This window comes from Canis lupus, chromosome 2 (assembly GCF_011100685.1).
Source record: "Canis lupus familiaris isolate Mischka breed German Shepherd chromosome 2, alternate assembly UU_Cfam_GSD_1.0, whole genome shotgun sequence".
Taxonomy (NCBI): domain Eukaryota; kingdom Metazoa; phylum Chordata; class Mammalia; order Carnivora; family Canidae; genus Canis; species Canis lupus.
The window spans coordinates 36,788,070-36,811,201 of NC_049223.1; the positions used below are offsets into that span (position 1 = coordinate 36,788,070).

Sequence of the window (23,132 nt, forward strand, 5' to 3'; positions counted from 1 at the left end):
TTGCACCTGTGGGTCAGGTGTAGAAAATGATTATTAGTTGAGCAAATAAAATAAGATTAGAACGGCATTTTTACTTTAATTCATATATATACTTATTTATTTTAAGATTTTAAAACATTTATTTGAGAGAGGGAGTAGAGAGCACAAGCCGGGACGGAGGCGGAGTCGGGGGTGGGGTGGTGGCAGAGGGAGAAGCAGACTCCCTGCTGAGCAGGAAGCCTGTTGTGGTTTGTGATTCCAGGACTCTGAGATCATGACCTGAGCCCAAGGCACATGCTTAACCGACTGAGCCACCCAGATGCCCCTCATACCTATATTTCTTTTAAAAGATTTATCTAAGTAGGTAATACTTTTACATGGTACACAGTTCAAAATGTGGCAAAAAGGAATGTGTTTCTCCCAATTCCTCTTGCCTCCTGATCCCAAGGTCTTGTACTGGAGACAACATTTTACCATTTCTTGTGAATTTTTCAGATAGAATTTATGCATGCACCAGTAAATACATATTTATATATTTTTCGGTAGCATGCCATATGCACTGTTTTGCATAGATTTGCTTATTGCATGGTTTTAATGTATTTTAGATCTTATTGTACATTGGTACATATACAGCTACTCATTTTTAGCATTACACTGTACTCCATTGAATGGATATGACATAGTTCATTTAACCAGTCCCATAATAATAGACATTTATGTGATTTCCAATCTTTTACTGTTACCAGAACATCTTGCTACCTGTCGTGGGTACATGAGTGAGTTGATGTGTAGGACGAATACTAGAAATGGAGCTGCTGGGCCAAAGGATATATGCAGTTTTTATTTTGATAAATATGCTATAGGAGTGTTTCTGGAAAGTTCTGAGTGAAGTGAATTTTATATATCATGATTGTAGTATAGGAAGAAAACTCACTAGTTGGTTATAAGTAGCCTCTATAATTAAACAGTCCTTAGCGTTTTCTCCATTTCTTACTCCCCAGTCTGTACATAGTGTTGGTTCTGGGATTAAGAGCCACAACAAAATCTTTCCCTAAAATGAAACCTAGCTGTACTAGGAATCTCTTGAATGTAGGGCCCAGGGAACTTGTTTGCATTACTAGTGAGGATGCCGCTGAATTTTTATTTTCTTACATCACCAGTTTGGCAGGTGTTAAAGGAGAGTAGTCTCCTACTTTGGTGACTAGAGATCATGACTTTAGGCCAGTAGGCACATCTCGTCTATCAGCAAAGCTTCTCCAGGCAATGGAATTTCTGGGGAGTGGTGAGGGACCAGGGAGTTTTTTCTGACCTCTCTCCTAGGGCTGCCTCTCCCACCAAGCTTAGCACTTTTCTGTGAAGTGCTAGAATAGGATCATGCCACCTGTTTCATGTGGCCTTTATTTCACTGCCTGTGATAGCTCATGTTGAGATGGAAGGTTTCTGGGACAGGGTGGGCACAGTCACTGTCTTCTAGGTGCTCATCTTGAGAGGAGGCAGGGGAAGCACAGATGGTCCAGAGCACAATTAGAAGTTGAAAGGATCCTGGAGGACATAATAGAGAACTCCGGGAGAGTCAGGGGAAAGCTTATCAAGTCCAAGGAGGCAGTGTTCCTAATGATAAATCATTTAAAACCACCTCTCTATTAGTTTTGCCCCACCTTTACTACTGTTTATTTACTTTGTAAAACTCTACTTCTTAAAAAGTACATTCATTTCAAAAAGGAACTCTACAGCATTCTGAAATTACAGGTTTGATGTAGTTCACCATATTTTCTTCTGAAATATGTTCACATAGTCATTAAATCATAATCATTAGATTGAAGATTATTTATCATTGTCTCCCTTAAAATACTCCTGTATTTTACCAGTGATTTGAGCTTTAATATGCTTAGCGCTATCCCAAGGCAGAAATGTCTGAGAAAATGGATACCATCTGGTCATGGTGCCTGCAAAGAAGGGGAGGGGAGGTGAAGCTGTGCTTCTCAGACTAGGTACAGGTGTCGGGGGAGCGTGCCAGGGAATATACAAAAAGCAAGTGACAGGGAGGGCACTTTGCTGAAAATCTGGTTCACTCAATGTAATCATTATTTGAATATTCAAACAAACACTGATAGATTATAGGGGAGAAAGCAAGATTCCATGGCATTTTTCTGAGGAGACATGCTGGTGTGGGCGAAGAGAACATGTAGTCAACAGCAGACCAAGGAGGGAGGAGGCCAGGGCATTTTGTTTCTGTCTTAGGTCTTGGGGGGGCATGGTTGAACTCTGTACCAAATGTGTGTATGATACAGGATACAGGGCTAAGTAAGGTTTGCCCTTGCTGAGTTGTTCCTATGGAGTTATGTAGGTGGAGGCACCTACTAGGCAGTGGGAAGCATGGGTCTTATGTTCTGGAAAGAGATGGTGGGTTCCTGGTATAGCTTTGGATCTCTCCAGGTGCTATTAGAAGCCTAGGCAATGGTTCTCAGCCTTAGCTGCCCATTGAAATCATATGAGGAGTTGGGACTCATCCCAGGAGATTCTGATATACTTTGGGTTGCAAATATGAGCATGGGGAATTATAGAGAGAGGGAGAGAGCAAGTGGGGGTAGATGGAAGGGGAGAGAATCTTAAAGCAGACTTCCCGCTGAGTTCGATGTGGGGCTCCATCTTGTGACCCTAGATCATGACCTGAGTTGAAACCAAGTTTCTGATGCTTAACTGACAGAACCACCCAGGTGCCCTGAGCATGGGGGAATTTCCAAAGCTTCCCAGGTGATTCTAATGTGCAGTGAAGGTGGAGAACCACTGGCTTGGAGTGGGTGAAAGAGTGGAGGCCAAAATCAGGGGGAATAGCAACATTCAGCAGAACACGTGGGTAGAGGGAGGGTTGGAGAGATTTTTGCTCTGATGACAAGGTGCTTGATTTTGGCCCACCCCTTTGGGTGAGGGCTTGCCCAGAGTCCTTTGGATCTGACATTGGAAGTGAAACTGCAGAGTAAGTGCAACAGTGATAAATATCCACCTTATGATATTGTGAGGAATAAGTGAGATAATTGTAGGTATTGTGTTTAGCAGAGTAAGCTGACACCTGGTAAGTGCCCTATAATTGGAATGTGCCATTATTGACATTTCTTTTTTTTTTTTTTTTGTTTTGTTTTTTTTCATTATTGACATTTCTATAGATTGTCCTTGTTCTAACATGGTTGTTCTTAGACATGAATTTGTGTAAGAATTCCCTTAACTGAGGATTCCCATTCTGATATGTGTGTTCTAGGGTGAGGTCTGGAAATCTGCATTCTTTGCAAGGCCTCCTGGTGATTTGCATGGAGGGGGTCTGTGCCTGGGATCTAGTTGTTCCATGAGCTTGGCCTGTGAGCCTGGACCCTTCTGTAGCATTGGGGGGTGGGGGAAGCTCCTGAAAGGAAACCTTATGCTCAGGAGCAACCACAGGGCAAACATTTTTTCCCACGGTGAGTCTTGGGTGCTCTTGTTAGGGTTAAAGTCATTTGGGGTCAGAGCTTGTAATTATGTTGCAAATTTTTTTCTTTAAAAACATTCAGGAAGCTAATGAGCTGACTGAGCTGTTGCACAGCTCCAGGGGACTCAGTGTCTGGGGCAGATTAGGAGGGAGACTGGTTTGAGGGCTCTGCAGGGGGTTGGGGAGGTGAGGTGCAAACCCAGAGAGTTGATCTCTCCCCTCCTGTCTCGAAGGTGCCTTAGGGCAATTCATTTCTGGCAACAGCTTCCTCCTTATCTCTGTTCGGATCTTAGCTGGGTCTCGGCAGTATCAGGGTGACAGCACACCAGAGCCACCGCTGATGAGACCCCTGGATGTCACTGGGAGGAGCTTAGTGCTGCTCTCCCCCTGTTGTTTGCTTCTTAAGAAATCCTGTGGGCTGCTTTCCCACAGGCAAGGCTTCCTTGCATTTGTATCAGACTAGTGCATTGAGATGTCTGACATACATCTTTCCCTGGACTGCTTATCCAGCAGATCACCAGCCTCATAACTCCTGCTGTGGGCAATATTGAGGCCTGGCAGGCACTGGGAATAGATGCCTCTGCACCTACAGCCTTGCCTTGTCCCTGCTGCCTCTGGCCTATTGGCCAGACCTTGGAAGCTACCAACAGCTTTGCCTGCTGAGGTCTCCCGGCCCTCTGACTGAAGCTGCCTTGCGCTCAGCATGCAAGGTCAGCAAGCTACCATGTTGCCAGCTCCGTTAGGAGCAACTAGATGGTTCTCTCTCTGGAAAGAAATCCTGTTTCCTCTTTACATAGCCAGCATGCTTGTAATCAGTTCCTCTGGAGTGAAGCTCTGTTCCATTGCATAGAAAATTGGAGTGGAACCGAGAGCTTTTGGCCTTAGTGCCATTTGGGATATGACTTTGGCTTGCTTTTCATCTCCCCCACCTCTTCTGGCCAGCATAACTTCACACTATACTGCAATGAAAAGACAACAACAGGGCTTTGGGTTTTTGTTCTTGTAGCAGCACAGAGTTCAAGCATGAAGATGATCACCAGCTGAAGATAACTTAAAATTGGCTTGTTTTCACAAATCTGGGTTCAAAATGTTGGGATTTAATCTTCCCCATCCCCTTCAGTCTGGAGAACTGAGTCTCTTTAAGAAAGAAGAATGAAATGTTTTTTGATGGCTATCTGAAATGAGAAACTTGTGAAATGTTAAGCAGGAGAGGGATGAGTCATGTCTCTTAATGTGACACCTCAAGCAGTCATTACTGAGCTCCCCAAATGTGCCAGCATGGGGTTAGGCAATGCATGGGTGGAGGAGACCTTGGAGGTCCTTTCTTAGGATTTTTTAAAGCAGCTTTGTTGAGATGTAATTCACATGCCACACAATTTACAGTGTATAGTTCATGGCTTTTAGTATATTCACAGAATTTTTCACCCATCTCCACAATTAATTTTAGAACATTTCATCATCCCCCACCCCCCCTCAAGAAACCCTGTACTCCTTAGCCATCATCCTGCATCCTTCCCATCCCCTTAGCCCTAGGCAGCTACTTCCTTAGGGTTTTAAAGTGTGGTACTGTCCTGTCAGCTTTGTTTCTTGATCTTATTAAGCTACATATCCTTTTCCTTTGGCGTATCCAGACAGTTTGCAGATCCCAGGAATGCTGCGATTTCAATGCCAGGATGTTTGGATCTGGCACTCAGTTTCTATCTTCCTTTAGACATATGTGCTAGTGCAGCAGGGTTAATTCACTCTCATTCATGAGTGTGTGTAAGGTCTCTGGTTTAGGACTTCTATTATCATGTTGTGTGTGTGTGTGTGTGTCTGTCGTGTTGTCGTCCCCCGTTACCCTTCCCCCCCATTCTGATCTTGCTTTGGTGAGAGCACTTTCCTGGTGAGAGCGGGAGGAAAGAACCTAATATCCAGTAGTAGGTAGGTGCGTTGTTAAGAGAGGAACTTTTTTTTTTAAATTTTTTTTTAATTTTTATTTATTTATGATAGTCACACAGAGAGAGAGGCAGAGACATAGGCAGAGGGAGAAGCAGGCTCCATGCACCGGGAGCCCGACATGGGATTCGATCCCGGGTCTCCAGGATGGCGCCCTGGGCCAAAGGCAGGCGCCAAACCGCTGCGCCACCCAGGGATCCCCGAGAGGAACTTTTGTTCCTATGGAGGAAAAAAATTCCAATAATATTCTGATTTGGAGGGTTTATCCCTTTACCAGCTTTATTTGTTTTTAGAGCTATTGATATATGAGTTTTTAAAGTACTGAAATGGTGGTGGTTTGAGGTGTTGAAGGTTTTAACATGAAAGTCCTTCTTAATTCTTAAGACCTTGTATTCTAAGAAATCTCAGCCCAAATGTAGGTAACTTGTTCTCCACCATCTCTGTTTTCTCTTTCATTTGCTTCCTTTTCATTTCTCTTTACTTTCTCCCTGTCATTCTTTCACTGTCTCCCCTTCCTCCACCCCACAGTGGCCTTGCCAATGGGGCAAGGAGGTGGTTGATCTCCCATCTTTTGATTTTGGGAAAAACAAAGCCTTCTGTAAATGAAAATGACCTGAAAATGATTTACGGAGTTTTGAGATTACAGCTTAAGAGACCACTAAATTTAAGGTGATTGTGAATCTGTAGAACCAGGAAGAAGTGTGGCCTGGAAGTGATCCCATTTTGTAAAAAAAACATTGTCTGGGGTCCCCTTTCCTGTTACACGTCCTGTGTTAGGTTTCAGACTTCAGACATAAAAGGATAAGCTCAGAGCAGGGTGGGTACAGAATGTCCTGCTCACTGGTTAGCCGGGTTAACAGGGAGCATTTGGGTGCCTATTTTCTGCTCCTCTAATGGGACCTGATAGAAGCCTCAACTTCCCTTTTTTATCATTGTGGTAGAGGGTGCATTAAAATTGTCTTTAACAAAGTAGGTCAGTGATTTATATTTCAAGAAGATAAGTTTGGGACACTGAATGAGAACATGTTATTTGGGTTAGTTGAACAGCTCCAGATATAATGATGTATTTATAATGTCAATTAGGGACCTAGAAACTTATTTGGAATAGGTCAGAGAACTGGGTGTGAGATCTGAGTCTGCAGGTATTCCATCTAGAATCTCCTGGATAATATATTTCGGACAAATTACAGCGAGACCTAGATAACATTAACATGGCTTATTACATCTCCCTTCATTGAGCTGCCAACTCCTTAGTTCACAAAGCCATTAACAGCAAAATATGAGGGTGTTCCTCTACCTTCTTCTGAGGCATATATTCCCTAGTGTTTCTGGTCAGATAGGCTGGTCATTAAAAAAAAAAAAAAGTCCAAGGTCAAACTTCTTTTTATGGATTATGTAGGTTAATACATACTCTCTAATGAAAATTTAGAAATTACAGACAAGTAATATAAGAAAATGCAAATTACACCAATAGTGTTGATTAGAGATACTCGTTTTGGTTTTATAATCTGTTCTATTCAGTAGGTCATGATCATCTTTCCAGGTCATTAACTGTTTCCTAAGGTTTTTTTGTGGCTACATAATATTCCAGGGATGCTATGTCAAGACTGACTGAACCAGTGACTTGCTTTTGGACCGTTAGGTGTTTCTCTTTTTTGTTTTCATGATTATTGATGAGTTTGTAATTGTTGTCCTTATGGACAAACCATAATTATCTCTGTAAGATATATTTACATAGGCAGCTCTTATGTTTCTTTCCATATGTTTAAAGTGCAGCTCCCATCTCTCTGCTTGCTCCTCTCTTTCTCCTGCTGGTGGAGCAGAACCACAGAATGAAGAGTCTTATATGTTGAAAGCATGATGTTAAGTCTGTTTGAACCACAATAATAGTAATAGTATATCCATCACCATTTAACTGCTCATTGTGTGTCAGACCCTTTTGTTACATGTATTACAAACTTGATTTCATTGAACCTCCACAACAATCTCATGAGGTATGTACTGCTATCCCCATTTATAGACGAGACGTAAGGCAAGGAAAGCTAAATGCACTTAGACAACTAAGAAGTGTTGTAGCCGGGATTGGAACATTAGTCCATTACCAGCCCTTTTACTCGAACTAGTGCTATACTGGTGATAATGGAAACTGAGCCTAGTCCCTTAGATCTTGTTTCCTCATTTATAAAATGGGAATGTTGGTGCTCACTTGAGAGCATCATAGGGTTAAATGAGACAGAGTGAATCAAAATCACAGCAGCCAGCTACTCTAATGACTAATTATCTTCACCTCTTCTTTTTTTTTTATCTTCACCTCTTCTAAGATAGGACCCATACAGAAATTTTAAATTGTCTGTGTGCTGTCTCTGCATAGGGTCTCTGACTTTCTCACTATAGGTGAATTATATTAGCAATTATCTCTAGAAATTAGACTGAGTCTTGTACTCTGCCCAGTTTTATATTGACCTTAATCAAGATATCTTGGTTTTAAACATGTCAGTCAGAACATTCCATAGCGTCTTCATACTTGTCAGGGATGCTGACTTGTCACAGGCCATTATGAAATTGATACATCCCATGGGGGACCCCGCCTGTCCCAACCCCAGCCTCACCACCCAGAGGTGCACATCATTAGTTTCTTAAGCAGGCACCTGACTTCTAATAGCGAGTTCTTACTTGATTCTGACATAAATATCTCTTACAGTACTGAACAAAAAGTTATCTTTTATATAAATATTGATTGAGGGCACCTGGGTGGCCCAGTGGTTGAACATCTGCCTTTGGCTCAGATCGTGATCCTGGGCCTTGGGATCAAGTCCTGTTTTGGGCTCCTTGCAGAGAACCTGCTTTTCCCTCTGCCTAGGTCTCTGCCTCTCTCTCTGTGTCTCTTATGAATAAATAAAATCTTAAAAAAAAATGTTGATGTGAAGTGGAGGTCAGTGAGCTCTTCCTTTGGTTGTGAATTAGCCCTGTGTTCCCTTCTCTAGTAGTTTTGTTGCCCCCACCTCACTCCATCATTGGTGCCTTTCAGCAGACTTGAACACTTGGCCAGTTCTGAGGAAAGCAATAGCATGAACATCCTGAGAACATATCTAAGCTGGGTTATGGGATCCAGGACAAGAGAACTCTTCTCTTTCCTTAAGTTTGCTGAATTTCTGAAGTCATTTTAGTCCTAACAACTCAGGAGAAGCCAATTGCCCTAGAAAAGAATCCAGGATTTTGTTTCTTTTGAGTAGAAGTACAGATAGGTCTTGACTTCATTAGTTCAGCAAACAAATGTTTCATAGACACTGTCTATGTACTAGGACATTGTTGTAGGTACTGGGGGCATAGCTCTGAACAAGGCAAAGGTCTGACTCTTGTGCAATTTACATTTTAGAGGGCAGACGAATTAAACAAACAGGATACTTTAAGATAAATTGCCATGATGGACATAAAATAAGATTGACAGTGATGGATAGTGGAGGGTGGAAGTAAATGTAGATTGTCATCACAGAATGCTTCTCTAAGGTGCTGAATGACTTTATCTTCAGTGACCATGGTTGTTGAAAATTGTAAGCTGTCACCTGATGGAGAGACTTTTTGCTGGATCATATTTTTTTTCCTTCTGTTTTCATAGGCAGAAAGTTTTTTACTCACTGTAGTCATGACCACCCAGACAGAACCTTAGTGAGCTTGGTGAGATAAAAATCTATTCCCCAGATGGCAGGCAGACTGAGGTTTTAAAAAACACAAGCCTTATCAGGTCACTCTTACCCTAAATTTCCCAGTGGCTTCCTATATAATTCAGAATGTAATTTTTAAAAAGTATTTTATTTTATTTATTTGAGAGAGAGAGAGTGTACATGCAGGAGGGAGGGGCAGAGGGGGAGGGACAAGCAGACATCCTGCTGACCAGGGAGCTGGATGGACATAGAGCTCAATCCCAAAACCCCCAGATTATGACCTGAGCTGAAGGCAGATGCTTAACTGACTGAGCCACCCAAGCACTCTGTCATTCAGAATATAATTTTAACTCATTAACCATGGCTTATGTATGATCAGGCTTTTGTGTACCTTGTGAGTCTCCTCTTTGACTATTGTCCTTTACCCTCTGTGCTTAAGCTTCAGTGGTCTAAAATTCTTCTTACACACTGAGCACTTTCCAGCCATAGGATTTTCTTTTGCTGTTCCTTGGGAATGTTGTTGCTTCAGATCTTTATGTATTTATGTGGTCATCTGCTTCTCATCCTTCAGGTCTCCTCCGTGAAGTCCTTTGACTACCTGATCTAAAGTCTTCAGTAGCCATCCCTTTCTTTACCACTTTATATCATTACCTGTTTTGGTCATTATAGTACTTTGTACCCTCTAAATTCCTGGTGCAAGTTGAATAAATGATATCTAATGTGCCTTCAAAGAGTCCAACTTGACTGCTTGACTTGGTGTTCTCAAAGTGCCTCTGAGTGTTCATGGCCTCTGGCATCCCTTGGCTCTCTTTAGATTTTATTTTGTTTTAAAATTTTCACCTTGGACAGATCATGTGTGACTGCTTAATTGGATAGTGACCAGTCTTCCTTTTAGGGAGCTCAAGAAATGGGGTTAAAAAAAAGCAAGTATCAGAACTAAGAGTTGATTAATGTTCACCAGCCCTCTCCTTGCTTCCCATCTCTCTGCCTGTGCTCTTTCTCTTTCTCTTTTATCAAATGGTAGAAAGGAAACTAAAATCTAGTGTTTCTAAATCTCTGTCATAAATAGTACTGAGCAGGAGGTCCTGATCTCCTTGGCTGGGCTAGTTAACCTGCTATGAATTGATTCCTTTCCTAATCTTCACACCTAGAAGACATGGACTTCTAGCTCTTAAATCAACAAGGCTATTTGCTTATCTTTTTTCGTTAAAAAGAGAGATTTTGGGGGATCCCTGGGTGGCGCAGCGGTTTGGCGCCTGCCTTTGGCCCAGGGCGCGATCCTGGAGACCCGGGATTGAATCCCACATCGGGCTTCCGGTGCATGGAGCCTGCTTCTCCCTCTGCCTATGTCTCTGCCTCTCTCTCTTTCTCTCTCTGTGACTATCATAAATAAATAAAAATTAAAAAAAAAAAGAGATTTTGAATGTTAGAATATGTATTCTCTATACTCTCTCATTTAAAGGTGTTAAGTTTCAAAGACTCTACTTAACGATAGTGGTATGAGTGGGAAGGTACCCATTATAACCCTCATAATTAATTAGAAAAGACTTATTTTTCCTTTTCCTCTAAAAAGATGAAAAACAGTTCTTCCACTTTTGTTTGTATCGTCGGCCTCTGTATACTATGTGCTGACAGCATGTTCGTGCTGGAACCACATCTCTTGTTTTTCAAGTGGATACCCCCCAGGCATAATTTCTGTAGAAGGTTTTTTTCTGAAACACTGTAGTGACTTTTTACAAGATTTAACATCAGTTTATTTGGAGAGTTCCATGAGGCTAAATGGATCTTAACAGGAATTTAGCCAACAAAAGACAATGCTTCCCATACAGTGTCTTAACTTTTAGGATTAGAGTCTTGCTAAATAGAATTTAAGCTGGAGAGTCGGTCTCTTGTCTGTGTCACGGGCTTTCTATTTTCTTGGGAAAGCCAGTCATTCTTAGATGTTTAATTTAGGGTGGGTAAAGAGAGAGAAGGAAGATCACGTCTGTCTTTGTACACACAGATGACCTGTTTGGCGACATCCAAGCACTAGAGACTCATTGACCCACATCTTTTTCTCCTCCTCCTGTGTACAGGCCGTTTAGGGCTCTGGTACCAGAGTTACTACTAAAAATGTGTTGCCAAAAGCAGATGTCTCTATCCCTGCTGACTTCTCAGTTGTAGGAAATTAGCTCATGACCTAGAGACAGAGAGCACCGTGGCTGTGCTTTCCATGCTGGAATCTTTAGAGGTGGCAGTGGAGTGAGACGGGTCATGGGGGATTAAAAAAAATCCTCCTCCTAAAACACAAGCTGGCTGTGTTTCCCTGATTATACACCACTGCCCCTTTCACTCTTCGGCAATTTCTACTTTTTAAATAAATAATGAAATTAAGGTTCTTTCTGTGTCAGAACCTTTACTCTGTTTTCCTATCAAGCTGTTTTTGAAAGTAGTTTTAATCTGTTTGGGGGGAACATCTGTAGCTTATGTTCCCTGAGGGCAGGAGTTAAAGGAACTTTGACCAGTGTGGGAGAGACAGAAGCCCATGGGAGAGCCCCTGAAGACAACAGGTGCTCTGTTGGCTGTTTTCTGCCAGCTTTGTAGGACAGCATGAGCCCACCCCTGCCCTTGAGTCACTGGGCCATAAACAGGACATGCTGAATGACCTAGAGGTCTGACTTTCGTTCCTTTGCTTGTCCACTGAAATGACCAGGCTGAGGCCAGTTGCCAAGCAACCCTGGACATAATAGAAGCAAGAGAACTCCTCCACTGACTGTTATGTTCCCTTTGCCTTTTTTCTCTGTTGTCTCTGTGTAGGGGGCTTGAGGTATACTGGTTTTGGGTGGGAGGAGAAAAAGTGTACTAACTGGAAGTCTTTTTTTTTTTTTTTTAAAGATTTTATTTATTTATTCATAGAGACACAGAGACAGAATGAGAGGCAGAAACACAGGTAGAGGGAGAAGCAGGCTCCATCCAGAGAGCCCGATGTGGGATTCGATCCAGGGTCTCCAGGATCACGCCCTGGGCTGCAGGCGGCGCTAAACCGCTGCGCCACCGGGCTGCTCTAACTGGAAGTCTTGATTGTGGGTCTTACCTGTTTAATTCTCACCAGTCCCAGCTCTTACCAGATAACTCGGTGTTACATTGGAAGGCTCTAGCATCTGTCAGAGAGCTCCATGTTCCCTGATCACGAGGGAGGGGAAGAGAGGTAAAGTCTTTGGTGTCAGCACAGACGTTGAATCTTGGTGAGACACTCCACCAACAGTGAATGCAGCTTACCTTAATGCCACCTTTTCAGTTGGTTTTAGTAAGGCCCCTTTGTAGACATGGTGCTTCCACTCTGTGCCAGACAGGCTGCTTTCTGTCATGAAGGAGGGAAGACCCAATCCTAGCTGCTTAAGCAGAAAGGTAATTCATTTTGATATGTAGCTGGAAAGCCCAAGGATGTTCTAACTTCAGACTGGCGTGAGTCCGGTGGCTCACACAATGTCTATAGGGCCCTGGTCTCCCCTTATCTTTCAGTTCTGCTTTCCTTTAGGCTGGTGCCATTCTCAGATGGCCTCTTCCCTTGTGTTGGCAAGATGACTTGTAGCCAAGAGTTCGAATTGAAGCCCGGAGCATGGTTCTCATTGGCTTATTATTGAGTCACGTGCTCATCCTTGAGCTACTCTTTGAAGCTCTCCTAGCCTGAACCCAGAGTGGAGTCAGCAGCATAGGAAATAAATGTTCTAAAAGTCAGAGAAGGGTGCTTTCCCAGAGGAATATTAAGGTGCTATAAATACAGAAGAAGGAGGGATAGCTGCCAGGTGGCCAAGGCAACAAAATTCCTCCACACTGGCCTGAGAAAATTGAACAGGGTCATCCAGGGAAGAGAAAGGGCTCTGCCTCCCAAATATCTCATGGTTCTTTTTTTTTTTAATATTTTATTTATTTATTCATGAGAGACACAGAGAGAGAGAGAGAGGCAGAGGGAGAAGCAGGCTCCATGCAAGGAGCCCAACTCGGGACTCGATCCCGGGTCTCCAGGATCACATCCTGGACTGAAGGCGGCGCCAAACCGCTGAGCCACCGGGGCTGCCCTATCTCATGGTTCTTATCCACATTTGGATAAGTTAATGTGGGCTATCAGGGTTTTTTTCTTTTTTTCTTCTTTCTTTCTTTCTTTCTTTCTTTCTTTCTTTCTTTCTTTCTTTCTTTCTTTCTTTTCATTCATTCATTCATTCATTCATTCATTTTTTTTTTTCCAGAGTACGTTTTAATGTAGTTACCTTGGAAGTTCATATTTGGAGAGGGACAAACAAGAGATAGTTTGAAGCATTGGGCCCCATCAGGATTGGTCAGACTGTGGGCAGCCTGAGAGTAGAGTTTGGGTTGGGGGCCTAGTGAGGAGGGGATGAGGTGTCAGGTGGATGTCAGGGTGAGATGGGACTACTTCTGCTGGGACAAATTATAAAAATAAATGGAGAATGCTACATGAGGACTATTAAGTAATGTAATGGGGACATTACATTAATCCCCATTAATGAATGGGGATTCATAACTCGCTGGCTGACAACTGCTTGTCTTATGGCCCTGCTAGTATGAGAGCTAGTTCTCCATCTTCCAGGGCCTGACTCTTTTACCTTATGAAACTTAGGGTTTGGGAAACTCCCATCCAGTAGACCTTATTTTGAATCTGCCCATGTCTATATAGTATAGTGGATTAGACTCCAGGGGTTGGCCAGACAGTAAATATTTTAGGTTTTGCAGGCCATGTAGGATCTGTTGCAGATGCTTCTTTGCCTTTGTTTTTACAACCCGTTAACATAAAAACCATTCTTAGCTCATAGGTAATACAAAAAGCAAGCCAAGGGCCACAGTTAGCTGAGCCCCATTGTGGGTTATGGAGCCACATAGTCCTGATTCCCAGCCTTGTCTGGATGGCTTGTGAACTCTGTGGTCATTTTAATCTCTCAGAGACTCATTTGTCCCAATTTTCTCTTCTATAAAGTGGGTCTCACCAACATACTCACCTCATGGGGTTATTGTAAGGATTGCTGAGAAAGTACTGGCTCTTTGGAATCATGATGTTGACTCTTTACCACTGTAGAGCATATTCTGGCTAGGGAAACCAGGCTGAGCATTTAAGAATCTTTGTAATTTCCGTTGTTTTTCCTCTTTTGGTGCCTTCTTCTTTTTTTTTTTTTTTTTTTTAAAGATTTTGTTTTTATTTATGAGAGTGAGAGAGAGAGAGAGAGAGAGTCAGAGACACAGGCAGAGGGAGAAGCAGGGTCCATGCTGGGAGCCTGACGCGGGACTCGATCCCGGGGCTCCAGGATCGGGCCCTGGGCCGAAGGCGGGCGCCAAACCGCTGAGCCACCCAGGGATCCCCTGGTGCCTTCTTTTTCTCTGTTTTGGACAACTCTTCATCAGGTTTTGGGAACTTGATGCCAATCTCAGTTTCATTTCTGGTTGTGTTCAGGAAGTGACCCACATTTTAATCCATATTTGGCAATAACTGAAATAAATTGGCTTGGTTCATTGTCAAAATGCAGAATATGTATTTGTTCTGCTTCCAGCCTGAAATTCCCTTCATATCCACTTTTTTCACTACATTCCAGTTTATCAGCCTATCAAGGCCTCTTATTAAAGGCAGAAGGAGAATTGTTTTTTTTTTCCTTGCTTTATCAGAAAAAAATATTAGAATTGTGGATTTTTTTGTGTGTGTTGAACCTGGTGGATGGATGGACAGGTTTGGAAAAGGACTGAATTTCTCCCCTGAATCTCTGCCCTGCTGCCTGCAGTTTGTACAGGTAAATTATGATGGAATGGATGGGATTCCCATCACCTCTCGGATGCATGGTATCCTGGAAGCAGGTACCTTGTTTAGATCTTGGCTCTGTTGTCACTTCCTCAGTGAGGTCTCCCCTGACAACCCTCCTCACATCCCACTTTTTCTTTCATTCTAGTTTTATCTGTAGTACTTTTCTTATTCTAACATACTAGATAATCTGTTTATTATGGTTTCTGTTTGTCTCTCCTTACTAGAATGAAAACTCTACAAGGGCAAGGTATTTGTCTTGCTCACTTCTATATTCCTACTGCTTTAGAATGGTTTCTGGTACATAAATAAATATTCGTTAAATGAATGAATGCTTTGATTCCTATATCGGAATGTTTACTACATCCTATTCTTTCTGGCCTTGAAGTCATGGGACTTGGGTTTGAATATTGACTCTGCCACAAATTGCCTCTGTCTTTGAGCAAATCATTTAATCTCTGAGCACTGTAGTTTTCTTATCTTTAAAATAAGGGGTTAGAGTAAATGATTGCTATAGTTTCTACTTGGTCTATAGTTCTGTGATTATAATCTCTGGTTAAAAGAAACGATGTACTGCTATTAAAATTGCCGCATATATTTACTACAAAGTTTGAATTTCTGTGGTGGGCTAAGTGAATTGAAAGAGAATTTCAGAAAAAGTTTTCAGAGGTGCCCTCTGCCTTCACTAAAACAGTTCTCAAGTGTTTTAGTGTTGTTGCTTTCAAGAACCTTTCCATTAGCCCCTTTAAGATAAAGCCTTGATATCTAGACAGGGGTTTCTGAGTCTTGCATACTTGGGCCCTGCCCATTTCCTCCAGCTGCACACTGCCTCTGTGTCTAGGCCCTGTGTTGCTGTCCTTTTGATTTGTTTCTGCTTATTGAATGAATGATGTGTTTCCTGGCTTCAGTACACTGAATATTTCTGTTCCTTCTACCCAGTGTTCCTGGTGCCTTCCCCATATGCCTTTGTTTGGCCACTTCCTGCTCATACTTTAGGTCTCAACTCATGGTGGATGTAGACTTAGGGAGAAGGGATTGGCAACAGAGTTCCAGTTCCACTGGGGATCTCCCTGGCTGAAGTGTGGAGACAGAAAAGGGCTGAGTTTGCTTAGGAACTGTAGCTGGTCTGGGTTGGCTGGAGCATCTCTGCAATAAAAATGTTAAGGTTTTTGGGATTAGATTCTGGAAGGCTTAGGTGTTGCACCGTGGAGTCTGTCTTCCTTCAGTGGGTACTGGGAAGCCATTCTAAGTTTTTGAGCAGCATAGTGACATAATGAAAGTTTTATGGACTAAACAACACGGATATACCTTGAACAGCACTGAAAATATAATTTCTTTAATCCCTAAAGCATATTTGGTGGGGAGAGGGTAGTGATAAATTCTAGGGTTCCTATTTTGTACATGGGGAAAAGCTGGAAGTCAGTGATTAAAGGACTTATTTTAGGCGTCATAGAAAAGCAGTACTGAGCCAATATGTGTTTTTATAATTAGGTAGAATGGTGGTCTGCAAGATTCATGAATGCTACAAGTGGTTTCCTTCATTTTTCAAGCGGTTAGTATGGTGAATAGTTGTGTTGAGTGTTGAGAGGCAGTCTGTCAACTCATGACTCATGCATGCTTCTGGAGTTTTGACAGAGACTTGGATTCTGTTTAGAAGATAACGGGATGCCTTTGGAGGTGGATTCAGGTTGCTTCCTTCTATCATGATAGTACTCATCCTGTGTGGTTGCTATATGTGTAGATTTAGCAAGATCAAGAAGTAGGAAGATGGTGATTACTCTGCTGGTTAGTTTAGGAAGAGTGCTTTCATAGTAAACGTCATCTGTGATTCTGTTTATTTAAACGTTAAGGTAGGTATTTGGGTTTTGCACCTTTGTTAAAGATTGTGTTTAAAGCTAGCTTTGAAAATGAGACTGCTGTGGTATAATAGCTAATCTCTGGTGACTGCTTACCACACTGCATTGGATCTGCTTTGCAAACTTTAATGTGCATCCAGATCACCAGGGGCCTTGTTAAAATGCAGATTCTTAGGTGGGCCTTGAGACTACATTTCTTACAAGCTACCAGTTGATATTGATGCTGGGTTGCATGTGCTAGGCCTGGATTTCCCTTCAGCTGACTCTTTTGCCTTTCCTCTCTGCCCCAGCCTTTCTATTTCTTGGCATCTCAGATACTTCTGCAGCCAGAATGATCTTTTAAAAATGAAAATCCAGTCTTATCATCTTACTGCTTGGCTCCCCTTTATACTCCCCATTGTACCCACATATAACGCCTGGCCCATTTGCCTTTCCAGCCTCATCTTATACTGTCTCTGCATTTTCCAGCCATCAGGCCCCTTTCCTGTCCCTTTTGATGCTCAAGTGCCTTCCACCCCAGAGCTTTGGCACACATAGTTCCCTCTGATGCAGTGCTCCTCTACCTTCCTTCTCCTTGCCATTCCTCCTTCCAGTCTCAGCTCAAGTGTTACTTCCTTTGGAAGCTGCCCCTGGCTTCCTAGTGTAATAACCTTTTGATCTTGACTCTTGGGCCATTGCCAGGCTAGTCTGGCACATAGCTGTGGCCAGCATCAAGGAAATATAGGGGGTTTTGTTGGTGCATTGCTGTATATTCTTTTCTAACTGTTCTCTCAAGTGGAACATTGTGCATCATTTTAGGAAGTTGTAGATTGCACAAGAGGTGCCTTTCAGAAGCTACTCTGCTTGGAAGGGTGGTGATGGTGAAAGTGTACTTGATGTGTAGGAGGAAGGGGATGAGCAAAGAGCTTCCGCCAGGAACAACTCCTGTCATCTGAAGCTGGGTTTGGAGGCTGCTGTTTACACATGTACACATTTGGTGAACGGTCATATGTCCTTCTCCCTGCCCCCATGCTTCTCCTTTTTCTCTTGTTCTTGCAGTTTTATAAAAGCAGAAACTAAACCCCAAAGGAAGGAATTGCCTAGTTCAGGGCTGTAAGAGAAAATAAATCCAGGTCTGATTACAACCCAGGCTTCTTTACCCACCAGGCCAATGCTGGTGTGCATTTTGCTTCTTGAAGACTTTTTTTTCAGGATTTTATTTATTTATTTGACAGAGTGAGAAAGTGCGCACAAGTTGGGGGAGCAGGAGAGGGAGAAGCAGGCTTCTTGCTGAGCAGGGAGCCAGATGCGGGGGGGCTCCACCCCAGGACCTGAGCCGAAGGCAGACGCTTAACCAACTGAGCCACCCAGATGCTCCTGCTTCTTGAAGCCTTTGACAGCTTCCTGGGTGTGTGAATAGCCCTGTTTAGATGGTGCTCTTTCTTCCCCAACTGGAAGAAAAGTCTGTGTGCCAGACTTTCTGCCTTGAAGAGATGCCCTGAATGTGTTTGGCAGAAAATCTAACACACCTCACTAGTTTGGTCACCTTTCCTGCCGTGTCACTCTTTCAGCAGTGACTACTGTCAGAAGTAACATCTGTGGGCTTTTTCGAGGCATGTATTAATGGTCTCCCCTGCTCCCAATCCCACTTTGGGGATCTGTCCTCTGCATTTTGGAGCCTTCGTATAATGTACTATAACTTAGACTGTATGATCACTTCGATTTTAATCTCTGTGGGCATGTGGCTATGTTGTAAATTGTATAGTGAGTGGCATGTAATAGCCACGCCACACGTGGTCATAAGGAGGAATGTCTTAATTTGCTATATATCAGGCTGGCACACCTCCTCCCGTCTTTCAGCAGTCCTGGCAGTGATTCTTTGAGGCTGAGGGTGTTTGTACCTGTGAAATCCTCAGCAGGATTTGTTCTGTGAGCTGTAGGGAGTGACATGAACCACAGGAGCACATTTGTAATTGGCTTCACAGCTGCTTATTCACTTGCTTGAATTCTACTGGCTTGGGTTGTGGGACTTACAGTGTTAATGGCTCGGTCCATCGTGGCAAATCTAAAGGTGGTACCTCGTTATCTTCCTATTAGTTTTGAATGTGAGCTTTGAGAGGGACCATGCTTATCTTCCCATTGTTTGCTACAGTGATCCAGAGAGCCTTGAGTACAGAATAAATAACTATAGAAAATAGAGACTAAATGGATGAAGGATGAATATATTCATTCTAACCTAAAAGTTGGGGTGTAGAGCGGGGGAGGCCACACAGCTTATTCACGTCTGTTCTCTGTGACTCATTGGAGTCCCCTCCCTCCTTTGCTCCCTCCCTCCCTCCCTCCCTCTCTCTCTCTTTATTTTTGGCTCCTCTTCCATTAAACTGCCATCAGAAGGCCAAGCTCTTTTTCTTTTATAATCCCATTATTTATGCTTTATTACTAGACCTGCTTGTGGTGTTAGCTTACTGATTTCCCGTCTTGCCATGACTCCTCTCAGGAGCCCAGCATTGTGTTCTCATGTGCTTTGACCTTCCCAGTTGTATGGTGTCTCTTTGTAAGATGGCAGTTATTACTATCAGGGTAGGAGCACATGGGGGCTATGGCTGAGAGAGATGGAAATGGTGCGGGTTTGTTTCTTATTCCAGTCTAAGCAAGTATCCAGACCTCTTAGGGCTCCCAATCCTCTCATGAGGAAGACTGGGTCTCTGATGGGGCTCTGGGCAGAGAATGTGTGTGTGTGTAGGATTCAGTTGACAGTTCATTGTAGGTACTGCTTCCTGTGTGAGGCATCTTTGATTGCAAAATGTGTGGCTCTGATTTAGTTGGTTGGAGCACAAGGCTGATTGCTTTTTCTTTCTTTCTTTTTTTTTTTTAAATAGTTTTCAGGATATAGCTTTGATTCTTTTCTTTGGTCTTGAGCTGTGGAGTTTCTGTAGAAACCTTTTAAATTGTGTTTTACACATCATCCAGTTCTACCTCCTGTCATCTCGAAGTTTTATCCATGCTTCTAGTGCTGCCCTGGCGAATAGTGACAGTTATAATTAATATCTGTAATGACACCCTGTGTGCCAGACTTTCTGTAAATCCTGTACACACACTCATTGAATCCTCAAAATAGCCTTATATAGTGTCACTGTTGGCACCATCTCCATTTTACAGGTGAAGAAATCCATGATAGCCATTTGGAAAGATATTAGATTCCCCTTTTGTTAAAACCAACAAAAACAAAACAAAAAACCTAAGCATCCCTTTGAGAAAAAGGAACGTGTACCTTGCCTGAATCATAGGCATATTTTCCAGGCTTCCTGCTAAGGTGTAAGATTCAGTCCAGCCCTCCCCTCCCTTCTTTTTTAGAACAGTTACCAAGGAGATATATTGCTTTCCAAAGGCAAATACGATGAAGATTTCCCCCTGCTTTTGGCTACTCTTTTGTTTGAAGAATGTCACCATATCCAACTGTTTTCTTTTCAGGGAAGAGGGAATGAAATGTCTTGTCATGAACTCTTGTGGTTAGAGTATTCCAACCTCTCAGGGAAACATTGCATTCTTTAAAAATGAATTAAATCCATGCCATTCCTGTTCATCTGGAATGCCAGCCATTGGTTAGAGTGTCCAAATCAACATTTGCTTTCCGTCTGCTGAGACCAAGAATGGATGTGGGTTAGATTCAGTCACCTTGTGGAAAATGGATAAAACTGGCCTGAAAAAATGAACATCAAAGAGGATCTGGTCTGTTCCTTCTTAAATCCTGGCAGCTCCAGAGGTGATGAGCATTGAGAAAAACTGTTTTGTGTTATTTTCTGTAGGAATGAGGCATTTGTTTGCCACAAATGTCCAGGGAACTAACTTTCTTTATAGAAATGACTAGTTTTGTCAGTTGTAGTGCCATTATCACAGGTCGTGAGGCTGTACCTGGACGGGCTGAAGTTGCCCTTTTTCAGAGTTTGTTTGAAAATTCTTCTAGTCTCATTTTCAGAGTATCCTTTAATAAAGCTGAACCCAAAGAGTGGGATTTAACACATTGAAGTTTGGTCACCGTTTGTTTTTTCTGTCCTGAGTTTTAGCAGAAAGTCTCCTGGGAAGTGAAATTGCTGAGGTCTGGAGCAGGATGGAAGAGAGAAAAAGCCGTTTTCATCATCATACAAAGGGGTTTCAGAGTGCTTTGTGGATTGAAGTTTCTCTGTTTTATTAATGAGAAGTAGGTATTGGACCAACATTTGATAGCTTTGTTGAGATGTAATTCACATGCCAAGACACTGGAAATTTGGAATTAGCTCAGCGACATGGTAGACTGAGTCTGGGACTCTGGTGAAAAGAACCCTAGACTTCACTTTTTGGTTCAAATTGGGAGACCTAAACTTGAGTTTGATTCTTCTTTCTCTAAGCCTCAGTCCCTTACCTGTAAGATAGAGATAATAGTACATAGGCCTACTTCATAAGGCTAATTGGAGGATTCAGTGAGCTGATAGAGCATGTAAAGTGCTGAGCAAGTGCTTGCACATCCTGAGTAAATGGTAGTCGGTGTAGACCCTTAAGCCAGCTTCAGACATAGACTCTCATTGAATTTGGGAACCTTATCTTTCTGGCCTATATAGTTGTGTGTGTGTGGGTGGGTGATGGTGGTGGTTAAAGAATAGTTAATTGAATTGAAAGTTTGTTGCCTTATGTTAGGGAAATTAAGTAGTTACCTGTGGTACCAATTTAACCTAGAGTTACCAGATAAAATACAGGATGCCCAGTTAAATTTGAATTTCAGATAAAGAGCAAACATTTAGTAGTGTAAGTCCCCAAATATTTGTTGGTTACCTTAATTTCAGCTGGTTGTCTTATATTTTTATTTGCAAATTCTGGCAACCCTAGTATAATCTCATTGTTTCCTGTTTGGAATATTTTAGCTACCTTTATGATTACCACAAACGAGGCAAGGAGTTTCCAATAGAATGTAGGGATGTGATTTTATTTGTATTTCTCCCATAGCCCCATCCTTTGTTGTTGCTAGGAGAAACCTGGCCTTTCACGAGTAGCCCCATCAAGCACTGAAACACTGGTTGCATAGCAGCCAAACATCTTTGTTGAGAAACAAGCCAGAAGGAAATCTCTCTGATGACACTTCCTCAACCTCATAGTATTGCTGAGCTTGTGCTGAGGGAGGACATTTGGAATGGAATTGAAAATGTCTGGCCATGATGTTCGCTTTTCACCTTGGGGCTTCACGGGTGTGAACTCTGTGGCATCCAGGGAACTGTGTTCTCAGGCTTCAGGAGCCATTTGGAAGCCTTACCTGTGCAGGACTCCAGCAATGAGCATCCCTTGTGTATGGTCTAGGGAAAACATGAACACTAAAGAAATAAAACCCTGCTCCTTGATAACTGAGGAATGTATTGTTTCATAGAGAGATAGGATCACCATGTATCAATAATTGCAATAATTTAGTGAGCACTTCCTTTGTGACTTTGCTTCAACACTGGTAGGTGCTTTCCATGCATTGTTATAGTAATCTTCACAGCAGCTCCATGAGCAAGCTCCTGTGACATCCCCATTTTCCCATTAGGAAATTGAAGCTTAAAATAATGGGTTGAAGCCTGAAGTCACATACAGGTTAGTCTGTCCTATCTTGTCTCTTGAATCAAAAATTGCATGTATAGGTTGAATCTCATGAAATTACCAATATTTTGCCAACTCTTTTTGACCTACAATGACAGTTGCATGTGGAAATCAACCTAGTCCAAAAAATTCGGTGGTATACATATGTAAGAACACACACACTCACACAACCCAAATCACCATTATTACATGTGACTTGTGTGTTACACATGACTTACCGAGACTGACTGGGGTGAATGAGATATGTGGACCTAGTTAAGGCTCATCAGAGAGGCTTTTGGGAAGTTAGTTTTCATTTCTTCACTTGTTCACTCATCATTCACTCAGTATAGTTCACTCATTGAATAGAAGTTCAAGGAACTCTGCCAAACATCACCTTAAGCATAACTTTACTTTTTCAATTAAAAAAAAGATTTTATTTATTTATTCATGAGAGACACAAAGGCAGAGATGTAGGCAGAGGGAGAAGCAGGTCCAGGACCCTGGGATCACAACCTGAACCAAAGACAGATGCTCAACCACTGAGCAACCCAGGTACCCCTATTTTTTTCACTTTTAATCATGAAAAATTTTGCTCCTGCCTCTTTATGGTGAATCCTCCTTTCACCCTTAGGCAACTACTGTTCTGTTTTCTGTATGCTGGCCATTTCTGGACATTTCATAGAAATGGAATCATGCAATATGTGGGTTTCTGTTTCTGGCCTAATATTTTCCAGGTTCATCCATGTTTTAGCATGTGTCACTAGTTCAATCCTTTGTGTTGCTGAGTGATATTCTGTTGTATAGATATGCTACATTTTGTGTTCCTGTTCATCAATTAAAAAATATTTAGCTCATTTCTACTCTTTGGCTATTATGTACATTGATACTATGAA

General features: G+C 42.3%; 1 protein-coding gene across 16 annotated transcripts in view; it reads left to right on the forward strand.

The window, feature by feature from the left end:
* ARHGAP26 (Rho GTPase activating protein 26) overlaps positions 1-23,132 on the forward strand; it is a 419,259-nt gene that overhangs the window by 11,302 nt on the left and 384,825 nt on the right. Inside the window, exon 1 of one of the 16 annotated variants that reach the window (XM_038530495.1) lies at positions 14,553-14,810. The exons of the other annotated variants lie outside the window; for them this stretch is intronic. The gene's annotated coding sequence lies outside the window, so the exon portion shown is untranslated. Of the gene's footprint in view, positions 1-14,552; positions 14,811-23,132 lie in introns of those variants that run through there. 16 annotated transcript variants of the gene reach the window in all.